This window comes from Hypanus sabinus, unplaced genomic scaffold (assembly GCF_030144855.1).
Source record: "Hypanus sabinus isolate sHypSab1 unplaced genomic scaffold, sHypSab1.hap1 scaffold_1523, whole genome shotgun sequence".
Lineage (NCBI taxonomy): Eukaryota > Metazoa > Chordata > Chondrichthyes > Myliobatiformes > Dasyatidae > Hypanus > Hypanus sabinus.
This window is the reverse complement of record NW_026779599.1, coordinates 1-9,210: the sequence shown is the minus strand read 5'-3', so window position 1 is coordinate 9,210 and position 9,210 is coordinate 1.

Sequence of the window (9,210 nt, the reverse complement as noted above, 5' to 3'; positions counted from 1 at the left end):
ACCGTACGTGGCTCGTAGAGGATGGGGAGTAACGTACGTGGCTTGTCGAGGATGGGGAGTAACGTACGTGGCTTGTCGAGGATTGGGAGTAACGTACATGGCTTGTAGCAGACGGGGAGTAACGTACGTGGCTTGTCGAGGATGGGGAGTAACGTACGTGGCTCGTAGAGGATGGGGAGTAACTTACGTGGCTTGTAGCAGATGGGGAGTAACGTACGTGGCTTGTCGAGGATGGGGAGTAACGTACGTGCCTTGTCGAGGGTGGGGATTAACGTACCTGGCTTGTAGAGGATGGGGAGTAACGTACGTGGCTTGTCGAGGATGGGGAGTAACGTACGTGGCTTGTCGAGGATGGGGAGTAACGTACGTGGCTTGTAGCAGATGGGGAGTAACGTACGTGGCTTGTCGAGGATGGGGAGTAACGTACGTGGCTTGTCGAGGATGGGAGTAACGTACGTAACTTGCAGCAGATGGGGAGTAACGTACGTGGCTTGTAGCAGATGGGGAGTAACGTACATGGCTTGTCGAGGATGGGGAGTAACGTACGTGGCTTGTAGCGGATGGGGAGTAACGTACGTGGCTCGTACAGGATGGGGAGTAACGTACGTGGCTCGTACAGGATGGGGAGTAACGTACGTGGCTCGTACAGGATGGGGAGTAACGTACGTGGCTCGTAGAGGATGGGGAGTAACGTACGTGGCTCGTAGAGGATGGGGAGTAACGTACGTGCCTTGTAGAGGATGGGGAGTAACGTACGTGCCTTGTAGCAGATGGGGAGTAACGTACGTTCCTTGTCGAGGATGGGGAGTAACGTACGTGCCTTGTCGAGGATGGGGAGTAACGTACGTGGCTTGTAGCGGATGGGGAGTAACGTACGTGGCTTGTAGCGGATGGGGAGTAACGTACGTGGCTCGTAGAGGATGGGGAGTAACGTGCGTGGCTCGTAGAGGATGGGGAGTAACGTACCAGGCTCGTAGAGGATGGGGAATAATGTACCTGGCTCGTAGAGGATGGGGAGTAACGTACCTGGCTCGTAGAGGATGGGGAGTAACGTACGTGGCTCGTAGAGCATGGGGAGTAACGTACGTGGCTTGTAGCAGATGGGAAGTACCGTACGTGGCTCGTAGTGGATGGGGAGTACCGTACGTGGCTCGTAGAGGATGGGGAGTAACGTACGTGGCTCGTAGAGGATGGGGAGTAACGTACGTGGCTCGTAGAGGATGGGGAGTACCGTACGTGGCTCGTAGAGGATGGGGAGTAACGTACGTGGCTCGTAGAGGATGGGGAGTAACGTACGTGGCTTGTAGAGGATGGGGAGTAACGTACATGGCTTGTAGCGGATGGGGAGTAACGTACATGGCTTGTAGCAGATGGGGAGTAACGTACGTGGCTTGTCGAGGATGGGGAGTAACGTACGTGGCTTGTCGAGAATTGGGAGTAACGTACATGGCATGTAGCAGACGGGGAGTAACGTACGTGGCTTGTCGAGGATGGGGAGTAACGTACGTGGCTCGTAGAGGATGCGGAGTAACTTACGTGGCTTGTAGCAGATGGGGAGTAACGTACGTGGCTTGTCGAGGATGTGGAGTAACGTACGTGGCTTGTCGAGGATGGGAGTAACGTACGTAACTTGCAGCAGATGGGGAGTAACGTACGTGGCTTGTAGCAGATGGGGAGTAACATACATGGCTTGTCGAGGATGGGGAGTAACGTACGTGGCTTGTAGCGGATGGGGAGTAACGTACGTAGCTTGTAGCGGATGGGGAGTAACGTACGTGGCTTGTCGAGGATGGGGAGTAACGTACGTGGCTTGTCGAGGATGGGGAGTAACGTACGTGGCTTGTAGAGGATGGGGAGTAACGTACGTGGCTCGTACAGGATGGGGAGTAACGTACGTGGCTCGTACAGGATGGGGAGTAACGTACGTGGCTCGTAGAGGATGGGGAGTAACGTACGTGCCTTGTAGAGGATGGGGAGTAACGTACGTGCCTTGTAGCAGATGGGGAGTAACGTACGTGCCTTGTCGAGGATGGGGAGTAACGTACGTGCCTTGTCGAGGATGGGGAGTAACGTACGTGGCTTGTAGCGGATGGGGAGTAACGTACGTGGCTTGTAGCGGATGGGGAGTAACGTACGTGGCTTGTAGCGGATGGGGAGTAACGTACGTGGCTCGTAGAGGATGGGAAGTAACGTGCGTGGCTCGTAGAGGATGAGGAGAAACGTACGTGGCTTGTAGCGGATGGGGAGTAACGTACGTGGCTTGTCAAGGATGGGGAGTAATGTACGTGGCTTGTCGAGGATGGGGAGTAACGTACGTGGTTCGTAGAGGATGGGGAGTAACGTACGTGGTTCGTAGATGATGGGGAGTAACGTACGTGGCTCGTAGTGGATGGGGAGTAACGTTCGTGGCTTGTCGAGGATGGGGAGTAACGTACGTGGCTTGTCGAGGATGGGGAGTAACGTACGTGGCTTGTCGAGGATGGGGAGTAACGTACGTGGCTTGTAGCAGATGGGGAGTAACGTACGTTCCTTGTCGAGGATGGGGAGTAACGTACGTGCCTTGTCGAGGATGGGGAGTAAAGTACGTGGCTTGTAGCGGATGGGGAGTAACGTACGTGGCTTGTAGCGGATGGGGAGTAACGTACGTGGCTCGTAGAGGATGGGGAGTAACGTGCGTGGCTCGTAGAGGATGGGGAGTAACGTACCAGGCTCGTAGAGGATGGGGAATAATGTACCTGGCTCGTAGAGGATGGGGAGTAACGTACCTGGCTCGTAGAGGATGGGGAGTAACGTACGTGGCTCGTAGAGCATGGGGAGTAACGTACGTGGCTTGTAGCAGATGGGAAGTACCGTACGTGGCTCGTAGTGGATGGGGAGTACCGTACGTGGCTCGTAGAGGATGGGGAGTAACGTACGTGGCTCGTAGAGGATGGGGAGTAACGTACGTGGCTCGTAGAGGATGGGGAGTACCGTACGTGGCTCGTAGAGGATGGGGAGTAACGTACGTGGCTCGTAGAGGATGGGGAGTAACGTACGTGGCTTGTAGAGGATGGGGAGTAACGTACATGGCTTGTAGCGGATGGGGAGTAACGTACATGGCTTGTAGCAGATGGGGAGTAACGTACGTGGCTTGTCGAGGATGGGGAGTAACGTACGTGGCTTGTCGAGAATTGGGAGTAACGTACATGGCATGTAGCAGACGGGGAGTAACGTACGTGGCTCGTCGAGGATGGGGAGTAACGTACGTGGCTCGTAGAGGATGCGGAGTAACTTACGTGGCTTGTAGCAGATGGGGAGTAACGTACGTGGCTTGTCGAGGATGTGGAGTAACGTACGTGGCTTGTCGAGGATGGGAGTAACGTACGTAACTTGCAGCAGATGGGGAGTAACGTACGTGGCTTGTAGCAGATGGGGAGTAACATACATGGCTTGTCGAGGATGGGGAGTAACGTACGTGGCTTGTAGCGGATGGGGAGTAACGTACGTAGCTTGTAGCGGATGGGGAGTAACGTACGTGGCTTGTCGAGGATGGGGAGTAACGTACGTGGCTTGTCGAGGATGGGGAGTAACGTACGTGGCTTGTAGAGGATGGGGAGTAACGTACGTGGCTCGTACAGGATGGGGAGTAACGTACGTGGCTCGTACAGGATGGGGAGTAACGTACGTGGCTCGTAGAGGATGGGGAGTAACGTACGTGCCTTGTAGAGGATGGGGAGTAACGTACGTGCCTTGTAGCAGATGGGGAGTAACGTACGTGCCTTGTCGAGGATGGGGAGTAACGTACGTGCCTTGTCGAGGATGCGGAGTAACGTACGTGGCTTGTAGCGGATGGGGAGTAACGTACGTGGCTTGTAGCGGATGGGGAGTAACGTACGTGGCTTGTAGCGGATGGGGAGTAACGTCCGTGGCTCGTAGAGGATGGGGAGTAACGTGCGTGGCTCGTAGAGGATGAGGAGAAACGTACGTGGCTTGTAGCGGATGGGGAGTAACGTACGTGGCTTGTCAAGGATGGGGAGTAATGTACGTGGCTTGTCGAGGATGGGGAGTAACGTACGTGGTTCGTAGAGGATGGGGAGTAACGTACGTGGTTCGTAGATGATGGGGAGTAACGTACGTGGCTCGTAGTGGATGGGGAGTAACGTTCGTGGCTTGTCGAGGATGGGGAGTAACGTACGTGGCTTGTCGAGGATGGGGAGTAACGTACGTGGCTTGTCGAGGATGGGGAGTAACGTACGTGGCTTGTAGCAGATGGGGAGTAACATACGTGGCTTGTAGCAGGTGGAGAGTAACGTACGTGGCTTGTAGAGGATGGGGAGTAACGTACGTGGCTCGTAGAGGATGGGGAGTAACGTACGTGGCTCGTAGCGGATGGGGAGTAACGTACGTGGCTCGTAGCGGATGGGGAGTAACGTTCGTGGCTTGTCGAGGATAGGGAGTAACGTACGTGGCTTGTAGCGGATGGGGAGTAACGTACGTGGCTTGTAGCAGATGGGGAGTAACGTACGTGGTTTGTAGCAGATGGGGAGTAACGTACGTGGCTTGTAGCAGATGGGGAGTAACGTACGTGGCTTGTAGAGGATGGTGAGTAACGTACGTGGCTTGTAGCAGATGGGGAGTAACGTACGTGGCTTGTAGCAGATGGGGAGTAACGTACGTGGCTTGTAGCAGATGGGGAGTAACGTACGTGGCTTGTAGAGGATGGGGAGTAACGTACGTGGCTTGTCGAGGATGGGGAGTAACGTACGTGGCTTGTCGAGGATGGGGTGTAACGTACGTGGCTTGTCGAGGATGGGGAGTAACGTACGTGGCTTGTCGAGGATGGGGAGTAACGTACGTGGCTTGTCGAGGATGGGGAGTAACGTACGTGGCTTGTAGCAGATGGGGAGTAACGTACGTGGCTTGTAGCAGATGGGGAGTAACGTACGTGGCTTGTCGAGGATGGGGAGTAACGTACGTGGCTTGTAGTGGATGGGGAGTAACGTACGTGCCTTGTCGAGGATGGGGAGTAACGTACGTGCCTTGTCGAGGATGGGGATTAATGTACGTGGCTTGTCGAGGATAGGGAGTAACGTACGTGGCTTGTCGAGGATGGGGAGTAACGTACGTGGCTTGTCGAGGATGGGGAGTAACGTACGTGGCTTGTCGAGGATGGGGAGTAACGTACGTGGCTTGTAGCAGATGGGGAGTAACGTACGTGGCTTGTCGAGGATGGGGAGTAACGTACGTGGCTTGTAGCAGATGGGGAGTAACGTACGTGGCTTGTAGCAGATGGGGAGTAACGTACGTGGCTTGTAGAGGATGGGGAGTAACGTACGTGGCTTGTCGAGGATGGGGAGTAACGTACGTGGCTTGTCGAGGATGGGGAGTAACGTACGTGGCTTGTCGAGGATGGGGAGTAACGTACGTGGCTTGTCGAGGATAGGGAGTAACGTAAGTGGCTTGTCGAGGATGGGGAGTAACGTACGTGGCTTGTAGCAGATGGGGAGTAACGTACGTGGCTTGTAGCAGATGGGGAGTAACGTACGTGGCTTGTAGAGGATGGGGAGTAACGTACGTGGCTTGTAGTGGATGGGGAGTAACGTACGTGCCTTGTCGAGGATGGGGAGTAACGTACGTGCCTTGTCGAGGATGGGGATTAATGTACGTGGCTTGTAGAGGTTGGGGAGTAACGTACGTGGCTCGTAGAGGATGGGGAGTAACGTACGTGGCTCGTAGAGGATGGGGAGTAACATACGTGGCTTGTAGCAGATGGGGAGTAACGTACGTGCCTTGTCGAGGATGGGTAGTAACGTACGTGGCTTGTCGAGGATGGGGTGTAACGTATGTGGCTTGTAGCAGATGGGGAGTAACGTACGTGCCTTGTCGAGGATGGGTAGTAACGTACGTGGCTTGTCGAGGATGGGGAGTAACGTACGTGGCTTGTCGAGAATGGGGAGTAACGTACGTGGGTCGTAGTGGATCGGGAGTAACGTTCGTGCCTTGTCGAGGATGGGGAGTAACGTACGTGGCTTGTAGAGGATGGGGAGTAACGTACGTGGCTTGTAGCAGATGGGGAGTAACGTACGTGGCTTGTAGCAGATGGGGAGTAACGTACGTGGCTTGTAGCGGATGGGGAGTAACGTACGTGGCTTGTAGCAGATGGGGAGTAACGTACGTGGCTTGTCGAGGATGGGGAGTAACGTACGTGGCTTGTCGAGGATTGGGAGTAACGTACATGGCTTGTAGCAGACGGGGAGTAACGTACATGGCTTGTCGAGGATGGGGAGTAACGTACGTGGCTCGTAGAGGATGGGGAGTAACTTACGTGGCTTGTAGCAGATGGGGAGTAACGTACGTGGCTTGTCGAGGATGGGGAGTAACGTACGTGCCTTGTCGAGGGTGGGGATTAACGTACATGGCTTGTAGAGGATGGGGAGTAACGTACGTGGCTTGTCGAGGATGGGGAGTAACGTACGTGGCTTGTAGCGGATGGGGAGTAACGTACGTGGCACGTACAGGATGGGGAGTAACGTACGTGGCTCGTACAGGATGGGGAGTAACGTACGTGGCTCGTACAGGATGGGGAGTAACGTACGTGGCTCGTAGAGGATGGGGAGTAACGTACGTGGCTCGTAGAGGATGGGGAGTAACGTACGTGCCTTGTAGAGGATGGGGAGTAACGTACGTGCCTTGTAGCAGATGGGGAGTAACGTACGTTCCTTGTCGAGGATGGGGAGTAACGTACGTGCCTTGTCGAGGATGGGGAGTAACGTACGTGGCTTGTAGCGGATGGGGAGTAACGTACGTGGCTTGTAGCGGATGGGGAGTAACGTACGTGGCTCGTAGAGGATGGGGAGTAACGTGCGTGGCTCGTAGAGGATGGGGAGTAACGTACCAGGCTCGTAGAGGATGGGGAATAATGTACCTCGCTCGTAGAGGATGGGGAGTAACGTACCTGGCTCGTAGAGGATGGGGAGTAACGTACGTGGCTCGTAGAGGATGGGGAGTAACTAACGTAGCTCGTAGAGCATGGGGAGTAACGTACGTGGCTTGTAGCAGATGGGAAGTAACGTACGTGGCTCGTAGTGGATGGGGAGTACCGTACGTGGCTCGTAGAGGATGGGGAGTAACGTACATGGCTCGTAGAGGATGGGGAGTAACGTACGTGGCTCGTAGAGGATGGGGAGTAACGTACGTGGCTCGTAGAGGATGGGGAGTACCGTACGTGGCTCGTAGAGGATGGGGAGTAACGTACGTGGCTTGTCGAGGATGGGGAGTAACGTACATGGCTTGTAGCGGATGGGGAGTAACGTACATGGCTTGTAGCAGATGGGGAGTAACGTACGTGGCTTGTCGAGGATGGGGAGTAACGTACGTGGCTTGTCGAGAATTGGGAGTAACGTACATGGCTTGTAGCAGACGGGGAGTAACGTACGTGGCTTGTCGAGGATGGGGAGTAACGTACGTGGCTCGTAGAGGATGGGGAGTAACATACGTGGCTTGTAGCAGATGGGGAGTAACGTACGTGCCTTGTCGAGGATGGGTAGTAACGTACGTGGCTTGTCGAGGATGGGGAGTAACGTATGTGGCTTGTAGCAGATGGGGAGTAACGTACGTGCCTTGTCGAGGATGGGTAGTAACGTACGTGGCTTGTCGAGGATGGGGAGTAACGTACGTGGCTTGTCGAGAATGGGGAGTAACGTACGTGGGTCGTAGTGGATCGGGAGTAACGTTCGTGCCTTGTCGAGGATGGGGAGTAACGTACGTGGCTTGTAGAGGATGGGGAGTAACGTACGTGGCTTGTAGCAGATGGGGAGTAACGTACGTGGCTTGTAGCAGATGGGGAGTAACGTACGTGGCTTGTAGCAGATGGGGAGTAACGTACGTGGCTTGTAGCAGATGGGGAGTAACGTACGTGGCTTGTCGAGGATGGGGAGTAACGTACGTGGCTTGTCGAGGATTGGCAGTAACGTACATGGCTTGTAGCAGACGGGGAGTAACGTACATGGCTTGTCGAGGATGGGGAGTAACGTACGTGGCTCGTAGAGGATGGGGAGTAACTTACGTGGCTTGTAGCAGATGGGGAGTAACGTACGTGGCTTGTCGAGGATGGGGAGTAACGTACGTGGCTTGTAGCGGATGGGGAGTAACGTACGTGGCTCGTACAGGATGGGGAGTAACGTACGTGGCTCGTACAGGATGGGGAGTAACGTACGTGGCTCGTACAGGATGGGGAGTAACGTACGTGGCTCGTAGAGGATGGGGAGTAACGTACGTGGCTCGTAGAGGATGGGGAGTAACGTACGTGCCTTGTAGAGGATGGGGAGTAACGTACGTGCCTTGTAGCAGATGGGGAGTAACGTACGTTCCTTGTCGAGGATGGGGAGTAACGTACGTGCCTTGTCGAGGATGGGGAGTAACGTACGTGGCTTGTAGCGGATGGGGAGTAACGTACGTGGCTTGTAGCGGATGGGGAGTAACTTACATGGCTTGTAGCAGATGGGGAGTAACGTACGTGGCTTGTCGAGGATGGGGAGTAACGTACGTGGCTTGTAGCAGATGGGGAGTAACGTACATGGCTTGTAGCAGATGGGGAGTAACGTACGTGGCTCGTTGAGAATGGGGAGTAACGTACGTGGCTCGTAGAGGATGGGGAGTAACTTAAGTGGCTTGTAGCAGATGGGGAGTAACGTACGTGGCTTGTCGAGGATGGGGAGTAACGTACGTGCCTTGTCGAGGGTGGGGATTAACGTACATGGCTTGTAGAGGATGGGGAGTAACGTACGTGGCTTGTCGAGGATGGGGAGTAACGTACGTGGCTTATCGAGGATGGGGAGTAACGTACGTGGCTTATAGCGGATGGGGAGTAACGTACGTGGCTCGTAGAGGATGGGGAGTAACGTGCGTGGCTCGTAGAGGATGAGGAGTAACGTACGTGGCTTGTAGCGGATGGGGAGTAACGTACGTGGCTTGTCAAGGATGGGGAGTAATGTACGTGGCTTGTCGAGGATGGGGAGTAACGTACGTGGTTCGTAGAGGATGGGGAGTAACGTACGTGGTTCGTAGAGGATGGGGAGTAACGTACGTGGCTCGTAGTGGATGGGGAGTAACGTTCGTGGCTTGTCGAGGATGGGGAGTAACGTACGTGGCTTGTAGCAGATGGGGAGTAACATACGTGGCTTGTAGCAGATGGGGAGTAACGTACGTGGCTTGTAGAGGATGGGGAGTAAC